At 42.4% G+C, this 16,240-nt stretch overlaps 1 pseudogene; it reads left to right on the top strand.

The window, feature by feature from the left end:
• The first annotated feature begins 10,646 nt into the window (after nt 1-10,646).
• On the top strand, nt 10,647-12,440 carry LOC149814062 (octanoyltransferase LIP2, mitochondrial pseudogene; annotated as a pseudogene).
• The last annotated feature ends 3,800 nt before the right edge of the window (nt 12,441-16,240 follow it).

Here is a 16,240-nt window from a genome sequence, read left to right as displayed (position 1 = left end):
CATCATGCTTTGTCTTCACAGCTCGATAGGACTACATCTATGTCTAGTGGTCCTAGGAAAGTTAGAATTTTCGAAGTTGGGTCTGAGTTAGATTTGCGTACCAAGGTTGACCAGTTGAATAGGAAGTTAGATCAATTCCTAGCAAACTCTTCGAGAATTCCAGTAGGAAAAGTGTGCGAGCTTTGTGCTAGCCCTGCACACTGTGCTTTTGATTGTCCGACAGTGCCGCTATATCCTGAATTCGTTCAGGAGCAGGTGAATGCTGCCCAAGGTTTCGCTAGACCCATGCCTGATTCATTTACACCATCATATAACCCAGGTTGGCGAAACCATTCCATTTCTCCATCCCATCAGCCATCCCAGACACAGTATGGACACAGTAACCCTTCACAAGGTTACTCGCTTCCCATTTTCGCACAGGTTCATCCCCAGTCTAGTCTACCTCCTCCTCAAGAGCCCACTTCGAGTCCATTATTCCAGGAGAAGATGTTAGAGGCTTTTTCTGATATCAAGGTCACTCTTTGCTCCCATGCACAGTCAATAGCTAAGCTAGAGACCCAAATGGGACAGTTAGCTCTAACACTGAGTAGACAAAGCCAGGGGAGCCTATCTAGTCACTCTGTTGTCAACCCAAAGGAAAAGGATCCCATGTCATTTGACCTGCACCCCACAGATTCACATCCTGCGCAGGTCAAATCTGTTACATCCCTTAAGAATGGGAAGGCGTGTCACCCCATTCAGGAATTGATTCATGAACCCAATGTCATACTCACTGATGAGTCGATCTCCTCCATTAGGCCCCAGGAGAAGGGGCAAGGCCCACAGCTTCTACAGTCATCATATATTCATCGAGCCTCAGTCTCCCAGGCATTCAGATCGCCGATTGCTTTTAGCAAGCAAGAGGTGCAGATGCAAAAGATGCTTGACCTAGTCAAGCAGGATCAGGACCACCACTTGTTTGAGGTTGCATATATCGATAGTCGATTGGTCCTAGACTCACCTTTTGAGAGTAGTCTCCCAGAGGAGACTAACCTTTGTTCTTCCTGTAGCGAGAGTCATGATATTACTTTTAGGGGTCGAGTGGGCGGAAACACAGTGCGTAGTGTCACAGATGACACTCTTTTCTTCATTGAGCCCGATTGAGCGAGACTTCATGTCCATTGATCTCATGGACGATGAAGGTTTTTTTCCAGAGATCCGCCTGGCTGGGGACGTAAAACTTAGCGCTTTATGGGAGGCAACCCATATTTTTGATGTACCATTAGTAGCTTTAATATTTTTTGTTTTTAGGTAGTTTTTCTTCATGAGCGTCAAGCCTAGATCATGTATGCATTGCATTCTTTTGCATATCTCTATGAGTTGTAACTGTGAGACAGGTGAAACCTATGCAGAGCTAGTCACATGTCGTATCAGGTAAGGTTTCACAGTGTGGATCAGGTGACTTCTACTCCTTTTGCTCTCATTTATTTTTGTTTTCATATGCATTCCCTTAGTTTCATGCAAGCATGGGGGAGTGCCACTGAGGACAGTGTCATTCAAGCATGGGGGAGGGTGTAGTTTGCACACCATTTTTTTTTTCATGTCTTTGTACTTGCATTTTTATGTCAACTCATAAAAATTAGGCTTTTAGGGAACGAGTTTGAACTTATATGACTGCTTTGCAACATCTAACATTTTTAGAGAATTTTTAAGCCCCACGAAAAATGTTTTTCTGACACAAATCTAGAAAATCATGGTTATTTATGAGAATTTCAAAGAAATGATTATGGATGCATGTTAGAGTTTATTTTGAATCACAAGTATGAATATGCACAGTTTTATTTTTGAAAAACTAAGCAAATGAACAATATTGCATTTAAGAGCTCAAAAGGTGAAACGAGCATACGTTTAGTTGTTTGATATCTTCGTACTCCCTAGTAGCTGGGCTTAGACACAAGTTGAAGTGTTTGAGTCCATGTTGAAAAGGATAACGAAGGAAGTCAATTCTTTGTCTACGTTGATATCTGTGGCCTATTTTGTTCGAGCAAGTAGAGCCTGAGGGGTGTTTACACCTGGTGCCCTAAAGCCATCTGGTTTGGGAGCCACCGGCCCGAAAGCCCGTTACATGGACTTTATAGAGAGCCTAATAGATATTGACATTGCACATGACAGAGAAGTAGACTATACGTAAACTATAAAAAATTGAAAGTCTAGTGACTCGAGCAATTAAGTCTGAGGGATACTTTGTATCTGGTGCCCTAAGGTCGTCTGACTGGGAGTCACTGACCCAAAGCTCGTTACACGGGTCACGAAAACTGAAAATTTGATATAGTGCTCAATAAAAAAAATATATATGAAAAAAAAATGATGAAAATTAAGAAAAAGAAAAGAGCGTAAAAGAGAAAAGTTCATTGCTTAGAAGCAAATATTGAGAAAACCTGTGCAGAACACATATGAGTGAGGATAAGTAAATAATAACATGTATGTGTGTGAATTTCTGAGACTGAACCATAAATGATTATGCTATTTAGAAAAGTGAAAGAAAAGGTTTTATTCTGTGGTGGCAGGTAGAAGACTCTAATCATGTTTTGATAATGCAATGACATGAAATATTTGTGAAAACGAACTCCTTAACTGTCTAATGCTTTGTGCTTTAAAATTTTTATGCATACTTGATAGAGATGTTTGTGGGTAGCATCACTGCAAACCCTCACGAGACCTTACTCGTCCACTGGGGTTGAAAGGGCTTGTTGCATATGCTAAATGCAACCGTGATTCCTACGAAAGTGAGTTAGGTATTTATTGTGTGTCTAGTTTAGTTTTTTTTGTTTTTGCTTCAGTTTGCTCGAGGACTAGCAAACGATAAGCATGGGGGTATTTGATCATGCATAATATTTGCATTTTATTAATCATTATTTATGCATGATCCGTGTTAAAATCGCTCTAAAAACCCATTTTTATTGATAGTTCTGAGAAATTGCATTGAATTGAATTTTATCAGAAATTCGTATTTTTCAAAGCTTTCCCTGCATATATTTTCTTTAGTGTTTCTATTATAGTTAGAATGTTTTAATCATAGTTTAGTTTGTTTAGGTTTTTTTAATTTTTAGGAAGTTTGTTTGTTTGTTCTTAGACAATAAAACTTGTTTTACTAAAATGGGTCTTTTGAAAAATATGGAAAATCGTGGACTTGTTTTGAAATTTTTCTTTTACCCTAAGTTAGTATTATAAGTAATCTTCTACAGCCAAAAAAAGAGAGTGGTCTCTCTCTCACGTTGGAATTGACGCAGCCCACTTGGAAGCTCTCTCTCTCTCTCTCTCTCTCTCTCTTCCCCTCCTCTTCCTCTTCTTCTTCTTCTTCTTCTTTTCCGTCTCTCTTCTTTCTCGTCTTCTTCTTCTTCTTCGTCCTCTTTCAGCACAAGGGAGCAGCATGATGATCTGATACAGGAGAGACCCCTCTTTTCTCAACCACTCCAGCCGACCTTGGTAAGTCCTCCATCTTTTTCCTTCTTTTTCATCGTAGATTAGGATCATTCATTGCATGCATCGTAGTTTTGATTTTTACATCTCATAAAGCACATCATATTCTGCATATTAAGATTAGATTGGTTTGTATTTAGTGATTGAAAAATAAGAAAAACATAGATTTCGTTTTGATAGAATAGTCATGTAGTTGTTTCCTGTTTTGTTTTAGTTAATGGTAGCGTCTTTTGTTAATTTTATGCAGCCATGTTTTAGTGTTGTTTTATGTTTTTTTTTTTTTTTACAGTAAGTCTTTCTTTTGCAAACTGCATGTTAATGTTCTTACTTAGTGATTTTTTTTAGCACCGTTTCTATACCTGCATACCACGTTTTTCTTAGTCCTTAGATTCATCGTCGTTTTTGTTAAATAAGTTCGACACTTCTTCTTTTTTATTAATTAGGTCAACGTTTTTCCTTTTTGTTATAGTTTCTATTCTGTAACATGTTGCTTAGTTTAGTTATCATTGTGTTGTTTTATTTATTAAGTTAGCTACATTAGTTATTGTTTGCCATGATGTTAATTTCTGATGTTAAGCTATTTCATCAAGCAGAGCAGCGTGAATCTTAGAGCACGTTGATCTGTGAAATTTTTATAATTGGGTGAACCAGTTTACTGTGGACCGATTAGTGGGAGACTCAGGTTACGTGTGCTGGTTAGTGTGCACCGATCTTGTGTTTTGATCTGGGCTCTTAAGCAATCTGCTGAATTTGTATCTTCAAGCATGATGCAATTAATGATAATAAATTAAGTAGAGTTGGATTTCAGCAGATTGTGATTCTCTGAGTGTATTCAAATTTTTTTAGAGCCATGGGTCTTGTCATCATCGTTAATCACATCTACCAACATAATCAACGATGATGACGCTTCAGCTAGGCAGCACTTTGTGTTGGATTGAATAGAGTCTATCAATTATTACTGCAGAGAGTTGGGTTAACATCAATTAGTTTTAATTTCCTGTTTCGTAATTAGGTTGCTGCAAGGTTTTAGTGGTTAATGTGAGGTCAATTAATTAGTAGTTAGTATATTAGATCTATCTTCTTTAATAGTAATAGTTAGTTTAGATTTAATGTTTTACTTGTGACTTGAAGTTAAGTAGTTTATCACAATTAGGGTGCAGCTTCATACAGTTCCTTTGTTTTTAGTCACTACGTGATTAGTTTAGCATTAGCTCATTAGTGATAGTTAATTGCATTTCAGGTTTAATTAGTTAGACCATATTTACGTGTCTTCATATGTCCTTTAGTTAATTTGTCATTAGTTGATTATAAATTAGTTAAGTTGTTTTCCTATTTTGTCTTTTAGTGTTAGGTTAGATTAGTTTGTTTATGTTTAGTTTAGTTACATAATTCAAATCATGTATTTGCTGAATATTTTTAGTCATTAGCTATTAAATTCTTGTTAGTTTTTTTTCGTACTGCTTTGTTTTGTGTTTTTCTGTTTTGCAGGGAAGCGTTGGATGTGCAAAGAGATCAAATTTTTTTGTGCCCTCGAGTGAGCCCTCAGAGGACCCTGAATCAAACCATACCAAAGTGTTTAACCTGGAAGGGACAAAAAGAGACCACCAAAGCCTTAAGCACTGAAGACTCTTGTTTTTCTCTTTAGACTAGGCTTTTATTTTATTTTATTCAATTCATTGGGTTGTAATAAAACCATTTAATTATTTTGTTTAAGCCCTCTACGTAGGGTCGTACTCTCGTAGTTAATTATTTGATTAATTCTTTTTTTTTGGCAATAAAGAGTAGTTAGATTGTGTGTTTGAATACGAAGTATTTTCCGTTCCCTGAGATCGACCCGGACTCCACCACTTGTGCGAGCCGGTTTTTATATTTTTGGTGTCTGGCTTTCACTGAATTTTTATTAAAAATATTGTTTTAAAAAGGGTTTTCATAAAACTCACACCATTTAGCATGCATAAAATAAATATAGATAGGGAGAAAACTCAGTTTCTCAGCAACTCAATGCAGGGGTCATCGGCCCCTACCGTTATGAAAGAGAACGGGGTAGGGTCCAATGACCCATGCCACTAAAAGGGAGATGGGTGCAGGGGCCATCGGCCCCTGCCGGATATCTAAAGGAGGGCAGGGGCCATCGACCCTTGCCGTGATAATAGTAAGAGGGGCAGGAGCCTTTGGCCCCTGCCAAGTCTTCAAAAGGAGGGGCAAGGACCTTCGAGGCCCTTGCTGGGTTTTTAAAAGGAGGGGCAGGAGCCTTCGGCTCCTGCCAGCCTTCGGCTCCTGCCAGCCTTCTTAAAAGAAAGGGGCAGAGGCCGAAGGCCCCTGCCAAGGGAATGCATAGGGGGAGAGTGCAGGGGCCAAAGGCCCCCTGCGACTATCTAAGAGGCGGCAGGGGCCAATGGCCCCTGTCGTTCGTGGAGAAAAAAGGGGGGGCAGGGGCCATTGGCCCCTGCGGGACTAAAAAAAAAGGGGGCAGGGGCCGATGGCCCCTGCCGGAAGGTGAACAGAAGGGGGGGGGGGGGGGGGGGGGTAGTCGCAGGGGCCTTTTGCCCCTGCCTGCCGTAACAGGAGAGGAGACAGTGAGGGAGGGGGCTCACCTGCGACTGTCGGAGAGAAGGGAGGACGCCGGGGAGGTGGTTGTTGAGGAGGGAGCTCGCCGGAGAGGGTGGCGCCGTGAAGGGGGGGGGGTGTGGCCTGCGTCAGCAAAGGGAGAGGGAGATGGAGTCGGGGGAAGAGAGAGCAGAGGGGAGAGAGACGGGAGATGAGAGAGAGAGTCAGAGGAGGCTCGTAGGCCCTCCCTTCTCGTCTTTTAATAGGGAGGGGGCGCACACAGGGCCCGCCCCCTGTGTCGCCGGAGATGCCCCCTGCCGTGGGCTGCCAGTCCCCTCGAAAAGGGTTTTCGAGGGGCTGGCACAGGTTGGATCCGGGTCGGGTCTGGACCCGACCCGGGTCCGATCTTTTTAAAAAAAAAATTTAACTGGTTTTTACACTAAATCATGGGTCGATAGTGTGATTAGAGGAGAGGCACCCTTCCTAGACTTGTTGAAAATCTAGATCAATCGGGTACAACTCCTTACATTTCTTGAACCCAATGACCTGCACTGACATAGTCATCAGATTGTTGTTCTTCCTGCCAAGAGCATCAACTACCTTGTTCAGAGTACCAGATTGATGGCGAATCGTGAAGGTGTACTCTTGCAACAAACTGACCCACTTGGCATGACGAGCGCTCAACTTCTTTTGACTATTCAGATACTTCAATGCCTCATGATCCGTGTATAAGACAAACTCCTTATAGATGAGATAATGCCTCCAATAACAGAGGGTTTGTATGACGGCATAGAACTCAACGTCATAAGTGAAATATTGACACTTGGCCTGAGTTAGTTTCTCGCTAAAGAAAGCAACAAGTCGGTGGTTCTGATTCAAGACGACACCAATCCCCACTTTAGAGGCATCACACTCTACCTCAAATACTGTACTGAAATCAGGAAGGGCTAAGATAGGGGCACTAGTAATTTTTTCTTTGATGATTATAAAGGCCTTTTCTGCGGCAGGCGTCCAATGGAAACTAGTACCCTTCAGGCATTCCATGATAGGGGCCATGAGGGTGCTGAAGTTTCGCACAAAATGACGGTAGAACGTGGCTAACCCATGAAAACTACGGATCTCTCCTATAGTCTTTGGGGTAGGCCAATCTACGATCGCACGACCTTTCGTAGGATCTGCCCTAACTTCATCAGATGACACAATAAAACCCAAGAACACGACACTAGACGTCATGAACTCGCACTTTTTTGCATTGACATATAATTTTTCTCTCCTCAAAATCTCTATGACCAGACGCAGGTAACTCAAATGATCAGACAACGATGAACTATAAATCAAAATATCATCAAAGTATACAAGGACAAACTTCCCCATACAAGGGTACAACACTTGAGTCATCATATTCATGAAGGTACTTGGGGAATTAGATAGCCCAAATGGCATGACTAACCACTCATACAACCCATCACGTGTTTTGAATGTTGTCTTCCACTCATCCTTCTCCCGCAAACGAATCTGGTGATACCCGCTTTTTAAATCGATTTTGGAGAAAATGGAAGCACCAGCCAACATATCAAACATATCATCCAAGCGAGAGATGGAAAAATTGTATTTGACAGTGATGCGATTTATCGCTCGACTATCTACACACATGCGCATGGACCCATCTTTCTTAGGGATGAATAGGGTGGGTACTGCGCAATGACTCTCACTCTCACGAATAAAGCCCTTTCGTAGTAACTCCTGGGCCTACCTCAACAACTTGGCATGCTCGTATGGGTTCATGCGGTGCGCGGGGAGATTGAAAAGACTCAACCCTGGCACAAAATCAATAGCATGTTGCACAACACGCATGGTCAGAAGGCCGTCTGACATAATATCACTAAACTCCTTAATAAGGGGCACAATGTCCGTAGGAACTGGTAAGGGTGTACTCGTCGATGGCTTAGTCACCAGGGCATAACAATAACCATCCTCCTGACAATGACTCAAGAAACACCGATAGGATAGGTCTGCAAGTCGGGGAAGTCGCTAAGACTTATCTATTGTGGGGAACCCCATCTCCTTGATGGGGAGAAGGACTATCTTATGACCCTTAAATATGAGCGAGTACGTGTTCCTACTGCCATCATGAATGGTCTTGCGATCAAACTGCCAAGGATGACCCAAAAGGATGTGGCACACACTCATAGGGGCTACATCACACCACACCTCGTCGTGGTAATGCTCCTCCATGGAGAACCGAACTAAACAACGCTGGGTGATGGGAACCTCGTTTCCTTTCTTGAACTATGCCATCTTGTATGGTTGAGACAATTTTTCGGTCTTCAGGTTCAAGGTAGACACAACGCTCTCGGACACCATATTCTCACAAGCACCGGTGTCGATAATAACATCACACACATGACCCTTACAGTTGCACCAGGTTCTAAAAATATTGTTTCGCAATCATTTTGCAGGGGTCGACTCACGGGGTGCGGTCAAAACATGACAGATGGACAATAAATTTTTGACATTGTCGTCGAACTCTATGACTTCCCTTCCATCCTCATCCTCGACCAACGACTCACTCTCACTCTCGAATGTTGACTCCACAATACCCTCAACGAGATGGGTATTCTAGCCCACAATGGGGCACTTAGACATGACATATCCCAATTCATGACACCTAAAACAACGGACGATAGGCTCACTAGGTTTGGCTTTGGAACAGGTATTGTATGCGGGTCCTGACTGGTCAGGTTTGCTAAGGTCTACTCTAGGCTTTGAGTCCTCGTTTCTAGGAGAGCTTGCTCCCCTGGTTGGGAAGCTCGACTTAGGTCGACTGGACTGTTCACTACGGGTGGTCCTATAATCCAGCCTCATTTTCAACTTTTTCTTGACATTCGCGGCATAATTGCTTGCCTGATCTAATGTATCAACTATGATACAACTAAAATCGTCAGAAATAGCAGGGCAGAGACCAGAAGCATACCTCATGACCAACTGATGGGCGGTCTCCTCAACTTACACTCACAGGGATAGACAATGAAACTCAACAGTGTACTCTGCCACAGTTTGGGTGCCTTGACGCAGGGTCAGGTATTCCTTGTAGGCTTGCTCGGCATGGTCCGAAGGCACGAACTTTGACTGCATCAACCTCTGTATCTCCTCCCATGTCGGTATGCACCCTAGTCCTTGCAGCTCCCTCGACTTTTGCACATTAACCCACCATGTCTGCGCTAGGCCTCTCAATTGAGTGGATGCTAGAGCGACACGACAGTGTTTCATAGTATGACTCATGAGTTTTATACCCCGATAGTTTGTGCAATCTTGTATATCACCCTTATTCTTATATAGAGGTACCCAAGTACTCTTCCTCTACTCATTAGACATCTTATTTGTCTGCCAAATCTTGTTAAAAAGATTTGTCAATCATTCTAAACCTTTCTCACCCAAGCATTTTCAAGCCTCGATAGGTATACCATCTGGGCCAACTGCCCTTCTTGATTTCATTTTCTTCAAAGCCTCTATAATTTCTTTCTTTTGAGTCTTGCACATGAAGTCACGATTCATCTCATGAAAAAGAATGGATGTGTGTGAAGTGCGGTGAAAGTTCTCCAAGAGTGATGGATTGGTTGGTGGCGGCGTGCATGAGGCAGTCGGGCCAACCCCGTGGCAAACAGGCCTTGCCCATGTGTGCAGAGTTTGGTGCACATGCATAACAGTGGTGTCGTGTGTTGCACAGACCATTGTCGTGCGTGGTGCATGTGGCGTGTGAAGCACAACATGCGGTGGGCACGTAGTTGCGGTGAGCTTGGTAAGGGCTTGGCATGTGCAACAATGTGCGCAGTGTGGGCACAATTGCGTGCACAATCTTTGAGGCGATAATCCAACGAGCATTTGAAGTTGTTTGGGGCCAAGATCGAAGATTCACCGTGTAAATGGACTATGGGGAACGCGTGGATGAAGGCGGATTTGAAGAATTTCGAAGTTGAGAAATTTATGGTTCCCCAAGTGTTATTCAGGTTCCTCTTGCTGGCAGGGGCCTGGCTCCTAAAACACCTATATAGGGGACCTCCTGTTTGAGCTGTTTGGCACATGTTGTAGCAGTTTGGCATAGGCACCCCCTATATCGCATGGGCAACACTGGGAGTGCATGGGGGTGTCCGTGTGTAGTTCAAATCCCCCAATGGGGCGTAGGCAAAGGCCTTGGGTGCGTAGGCATATGGCTCTTGGTGCGGCGATGCGGTCCCAACCATGCCAAGTGGCATGGGGTTGTGCAAGTGAGTGCACAACGCCGGCGAACGAGTTTGGGTGATGTTGTTCGCTATGGCAGAAAATCATCAACTGGTCTGCGGACTGGGGGTCGAAAGACCTTGTCCTTTCTATGGTGAGGTTATGGTATGGGTGTGCCCATGAGATCGTGATCTGCTCCATGGCACGCGAGGCCAAGCTATCTGTGCGTTGTTGGTGTGGATGGCTGAAATTCAGGAAGGTTGGCTCGAAATGATGGTTGGAGGCATGACATACATCGATAAAGGCTTTGGGGATGTGCCATGCTCCCCATGACCCGTGTTGGATGTTGGGTAAGTTGGTAATGTCGTGAAGACATGTTTCAGCTATTGCCAACACGTGCTTGCTTGTGGGAGTAGTAAGGCATGGTTGGCTTGGCAGTTGAAGGTGCTAGCCGGTATGGGACGACTGTGCACGAAAGTGGTGATCGGGTACGCAATGGACCATGTTCGAAAGGACTTATTAGAAATTGCTAAGTTGACATTCCGCTGGGTAAGAAGTTTACGTGTGGGAAACACGTGCTGTGAGGCTGACTAGGCCGTGAGGCCTAGTGCCGCACGGGCCTTCCTTGGCTTTAAATGCGAAAAATTTGGCCTTGGAAATTTAGCCCGTGACACCTAATACTAATTTAATAAGTAAAATCCTATCACCCTTCCTACGGACCTCAATTACATTATCTATAAACTCACGACTAATAACAATCCCTACTCCATTCTTATTTATTCCCGTATACCAAATCTTATATCTCTAAGGTTCTATCACTTTTGCTTTCTCACCTACCTATTTGGTCTCTTGTAGACATAAAATATTCATCTTTCTCCTACACATAACATCTACTAACTCTACCAACTTACCAGTTAAAGACCCTATGTTCCAAGTGGCTAACCATAATTTTATGGTCTTGAACTATCTTCTTTACCCCCACCCGTCCAACAAAGTGAGGGAACCCTTGCCTATTTGACACCACACCCGGGCGCCGGTGTGACGCAACCCTTGCCCATTTATCACTGACTCCGGGCCTATAGAGTACAACGCGTCGCTCAAAATAGATTTATCAAAATCTTATGATCGTGTGGAGCTAAAACCATGCATGTGGACTGAGGTCTCCTGCATTTTGGTCCCCATGCCCTCAATTTTTTGCCAGGTTGATATATTACATGCTTATGTGAATGTACTAATTTTTAGCTCTAGAGAATGTTTGCAAGTTCGAGAGACATCTATGTGCTCATGGATGCAGAATTGAGTAATATAGTACATATATCTCATTTTCCTTGTGGGTCACCTACACCTGACAATATGTTCAGCTAAAACCATGCATTCTTGTTGGTGAAAATATAAATAACTGAGAAACCCTTTTTGTTTCCATGTTGCCTGTGTAACCATGCATGTTGTTGAATCCCTCTATCGGATGCTGGAGCTAGTGTCAATCAGTCTGCGTATGAAAATGTTGAACAATTGAACCAGAAAATTCATAGAGATGAAGGCCTTGAGGTGTGGAATGTGTGGTTGGTGAACTACTTAGATGCACTTAATGTTCAGGAGAAGATTGCATTTTTAAGAAAATCAGGAAAGATTCCATACAGTGTTGTCACTTCAGCATCCACCCACTTACACTCTAGAAAAGAGGACAGTCCACAACTTGCTTGTCTCTGAGGATGAACTTCAATCAATGGGATCAGAGTTGCATTACATACAAAGGGGAGGAGATATAACCTTTCATGGTCCACGCCAGGCATTCCTCTATCCTATTATTTCACTGAAAGAGATTGGATTAGGAGCAAGGAAGTATGTGGAAAACCTTGAGTTGACAATGATCGAGCTCGCATCACACTATGATGTGTGTGCTCGTGCTGGTGGAAGTGGAGAAACAGGGGTATGGATTGATGACATAAAGATTGGTGCTATTGGTGTGAGAATTTCCTCTGGCATCACTTCTCATGGGTTGGCCTTCAACATTGATCCAGATATGAAATTTTTTGAACATATTGTGCCATGTGAGATAGATGATAAAGGGTTGACATCGTTGAGAAGAGAGTCCAAGATGGACCTTCCTGCTGATGAAGTTATTCACGAGCAACTGATTTCCGGTTTTTGTGAAATTGTTTGGTTTTAGTGATATCACATGGAAGCAGGATGCCACTTTGCTCCGAAATATGTAGAAATAGCCTTCCATAACCATGTGATTTTGCTTGTTGCTCTGCATGGAGTTGGCTCACCATTTAGCTATTTCTCATGTTGTAATTTGTATTCTTGAAATACTGTTTATTCTTTTGAAATTTGACAACAATTACACGATGAAGTTTATAACAGGAGGCTTTTTCTCTCTCTTTTTTCTTATTGTTGTTGGAGTGGGGATGAGAAGACCTATATTTGCGACCAATTGTTGTACTGGCAGGGATTCATTTAACTAAAAGCCTAGAATTCTGCAGCAAATGATATACTGCAAAGGATGTGCTTTTGTGAGGAATGTTTTGAAGTTTCCCCTGGAAGTTCGATCAAAATCAGAGTGACTCAATTTCAAAAACCAGCAACCATGTGTCTGTTGTGAGTGCGACAATAGATTAAGCATCTATCCAATACAATATAATTGATAATGACTGAATGACCTGCCACAATTTTCATCTTATGGTAGGTGTGTTTGCTGTATCTGGTAACATGAAGCATGCTTGACTACATGAACTCCGGTTTCTCTTCTGCTACCAGAAAATTGTTCATGGCCACAACAAAAACTTTGTAGGCTATTGAGCTATGTTTCAGGTAATGAGAAAGTCACCACAAATGATGAAAATAGAATGAAGGTTAAGTTGGTATCTTTTCACATTTTTCTGTGCATGAATGTTGGTCGAAAAGGATGTAACTTGTGCATGATCTGTGGCTTCTGCTCCCACACTGCCTCCGGCATTTTTGCTGGATTTAGTTGGCTGTTTGGCAATGATAGAAATGGAAGAAATTGCTCATTCTAAGGGTTATCTATATCTCAAAGTATAAAAGTAGTAGCAGGGAACTCTTTAAATTTCTGTTGTTTATCAGACAAATAGATCATTTAGTTTGAATCTTAAAACATCTGGGATGGAATTAACATTTTGCTTTTGCAGTCTACAAGTTCAATACAATGTAAACAGCCAATTTTCAGAAGGATGGTGGGTGATATAGGGAACATGCAGTCATTCATACTGACTGGGCCATTCATACTCACTAGGAGATGCAGGGGATGGTAAACCCTGAGCTGTCAAACTCCAGATGATAGAGCTCCCTGTTTTTAAGTTTATATCACCAAGCAAGCCGTTGCAAGTAGGCCATAGATTGGTTTTGAAGCATCCCACCATGTGCTCCAATATAGCCTATCTAATCCACCTGTAGGCACTTTTCTTTTAGGGTCCCTAGGAGCATAAAGAAATGGCATGTTGAACTGATAGGTGCTATACGATTAATTGATACAATTAAGGCCTATGTTCATGCTGGGTGATTACACTGTTGGGTCCGGCGACAGTTTTCCGGCGAGACGGCATGCTAGACGGCCTCCTTGTAGCAGTGGCCCTGCATTGCAAACAAAAACAGAAAAAGCAGTAGACAGTGTACCTGATGCTGCCATTTACGGAGGTCGGAGGTCGGAGGTCGCCGGAGTTAGTCACCGGAATTTTCTACTCAGCCGGACTGCAGCCCTTCACGAGCCCAGGCTTTCGTATGCAATCGGTGAGCAGACCTTCGATCTCCCTTTTTCACACACTCAGGGTCGCTCATGATACCCTGTATATTTATATGCATAAGGTGGGAACGGTTACGCACCGTTCCCCTTTATCTCATGCTGATTTATCGGCATGATCACCCCTCAATGGGGATGTATCCACATTGTGGATAACCACCACGTTAATCGTGGTGGTTAATCCAGCATTCTCCCACTTGATCCGACGATAAATCTTTTTAACCAGAAAACCTTATGGAAATAACTTGATGAATAGAATGGCCTTTATATTCTATTCTAAAGGTCCTTAGTTGAATCTCTAATCCTTATGAGATTAACAACAACCATAATGAGAATCAAAAGACTGAAAGTGATCACTTTATTTATATGCATATGTCAAAAAGAGTTTAACAATCCCATCCTCATTACATGTTCGGAATATAATCCCGGTGCTAGCCCTTTAGTAAGAGGATCAGCGATCATCTCTTTGGTACCAATATTGACAATATGCACTAAATGATTCTCCGTCCTTTCTTTAACAACAAAATACTTCAATTCCATATGCTTGCATGACGTAGTACTTTTGTTGTTGTTCGAAAAGGACACTGCAGCTTCATTATCACAGTAGACCTTCAGTGGCTTCCCAATGGAATCGACCACCATTAACTGTGATATGAAGTTCTTTAACCATATAGTCTGCGAAGTAGTCTCATATAATGCAATGAATTTTGCCTCCATGGTGTGGGCAGCAGTGGTCGTCTGCTTTCCACTCCTCCAAGAGATCGCTCCCCCAGCAAGTAAGAAGACGTACCCAGTAGTAGACTTTCTACTATCAAGGCATCCTCCTAAATCCGCATCTGAGTAGCCAATGACCTCGAGGTGATCAACTTTATGATACGTTAACATATAGTCTTTTGTCCCTTGCAAATACCGCAAGACTTTCTTGGCAGCCTTCCAATGGGGTAAACCTGGATTAGACTGAAATCTACCAAGTACCCCTACTGCAAAAGAAATATCTGGTCGAGAACATGTCTGCGCGTACTGCAAGCTGCCAACAACTGATGCATATGGATAAGCACTCATCTGTGCTTTGTCAATATCGTTCTGTGGACAATCCTTTAGGCTCAGCTTGTCACCTTTTGATATGGGTGTAGAAGTAGGAGAACAATTCTCCATCCCATATCTCTTTAACACCTTTTCTATATAGGATCTTTGGGAGAGGCCTAAAAACCCTTTTGCTCGGTCTCGACGAATCTCAATGCCAAGAACATAAGCAGCCTCACCCATATCTTTCATATCAAAATGTGATGCAAGAAACTGTTTTGTCTCTGAAAGTAACTTAATATCGTTGGTTGCAAGTAAGATGTCATCCACATACAACATCAATATAATGAACTTACTCTCACTTTCCTTAAGGTATATACATTGATCAATAATGTTTTCTGTAAACCCGAAAGTCACAATGACTTGGGAAAATTTAATATACCATTGTCGGGAGGCCTGTTTAAGTCCATATATTGATTTGTTAAGCTTATAAACCAAACGATCATTTTCAGAGAAACCAAGAGGTTGTTCCATGTATACCTCTTCATTCAGATCCCCGTTGAGGAACGCTGTTTTCACATCCATCTGATGTAGCTCTAAGTCATAATGAGCTACGAGGGCCAGAATAATCCTCATTGACTCCTTAGTTGAGACAGGAGAAAATGTCTCATTATAGTCAATGCCCTCCATCTGGGTGAATCATTTAGCAACCAATCTTGCTCTATGTCTCTCTATGTTACCTTTGGAGTCCTTCTTGGTCTTAAAGACCCATTTACACCCTACGGGCTTTACTCCTTTAGGTAACGTGACAAGATCCCACACTTGATTTTTAGCCATAGAGTCTAACTCTTTTTTCATGGCTTCAATCCAGTGCGAAGATTGTTTGCTCTCAACAGCTTACATAAAATTCAACGGGTCATCATCCATATCTATGAAATCACCAGGTTTCTGAAGGTACACCACATAATCAGGATGTATTGCAGATCTCCTAATCCTTGTGGATCTCCAAACAGGTCGTTCCTCAGGCTCAGATGAAACCTGATCATCCTGCTCGTGTTCTTCCGCATTGTCCACAATAGGTTCACTTTGGATTTGTGCATTAACAATCGAATGATCAGCCACACTATCATTAGGAATAACAATGTGGTATCTTTCGATGTTTTCCTTAACAGGTGATAAAACTGGATCCTGTATTTCCTTAAAACCAATGCTTTGAAGTGCACTTAATCCTAC

Source organism: Nuphar pumila, chromosome 15, assembly GCF_984573655.1.
Source record: "Nuphar pumila chromosome 15, dmNupPumi1.hap1.1, whole genome shotgun sequence".
Lineage (NCBI taxonomy): Eukaryota > Viridiplantae > Streptophyta > Magnoliopsida > Nymphaeales > Nymphaeaceae > Nuphar > Nuphar pumila.
The sequence above is the reverse complement of the archived record's forward strand: the minus strand, read 5'-3'. Positions and strand labels throughout refer to the sequence as shown.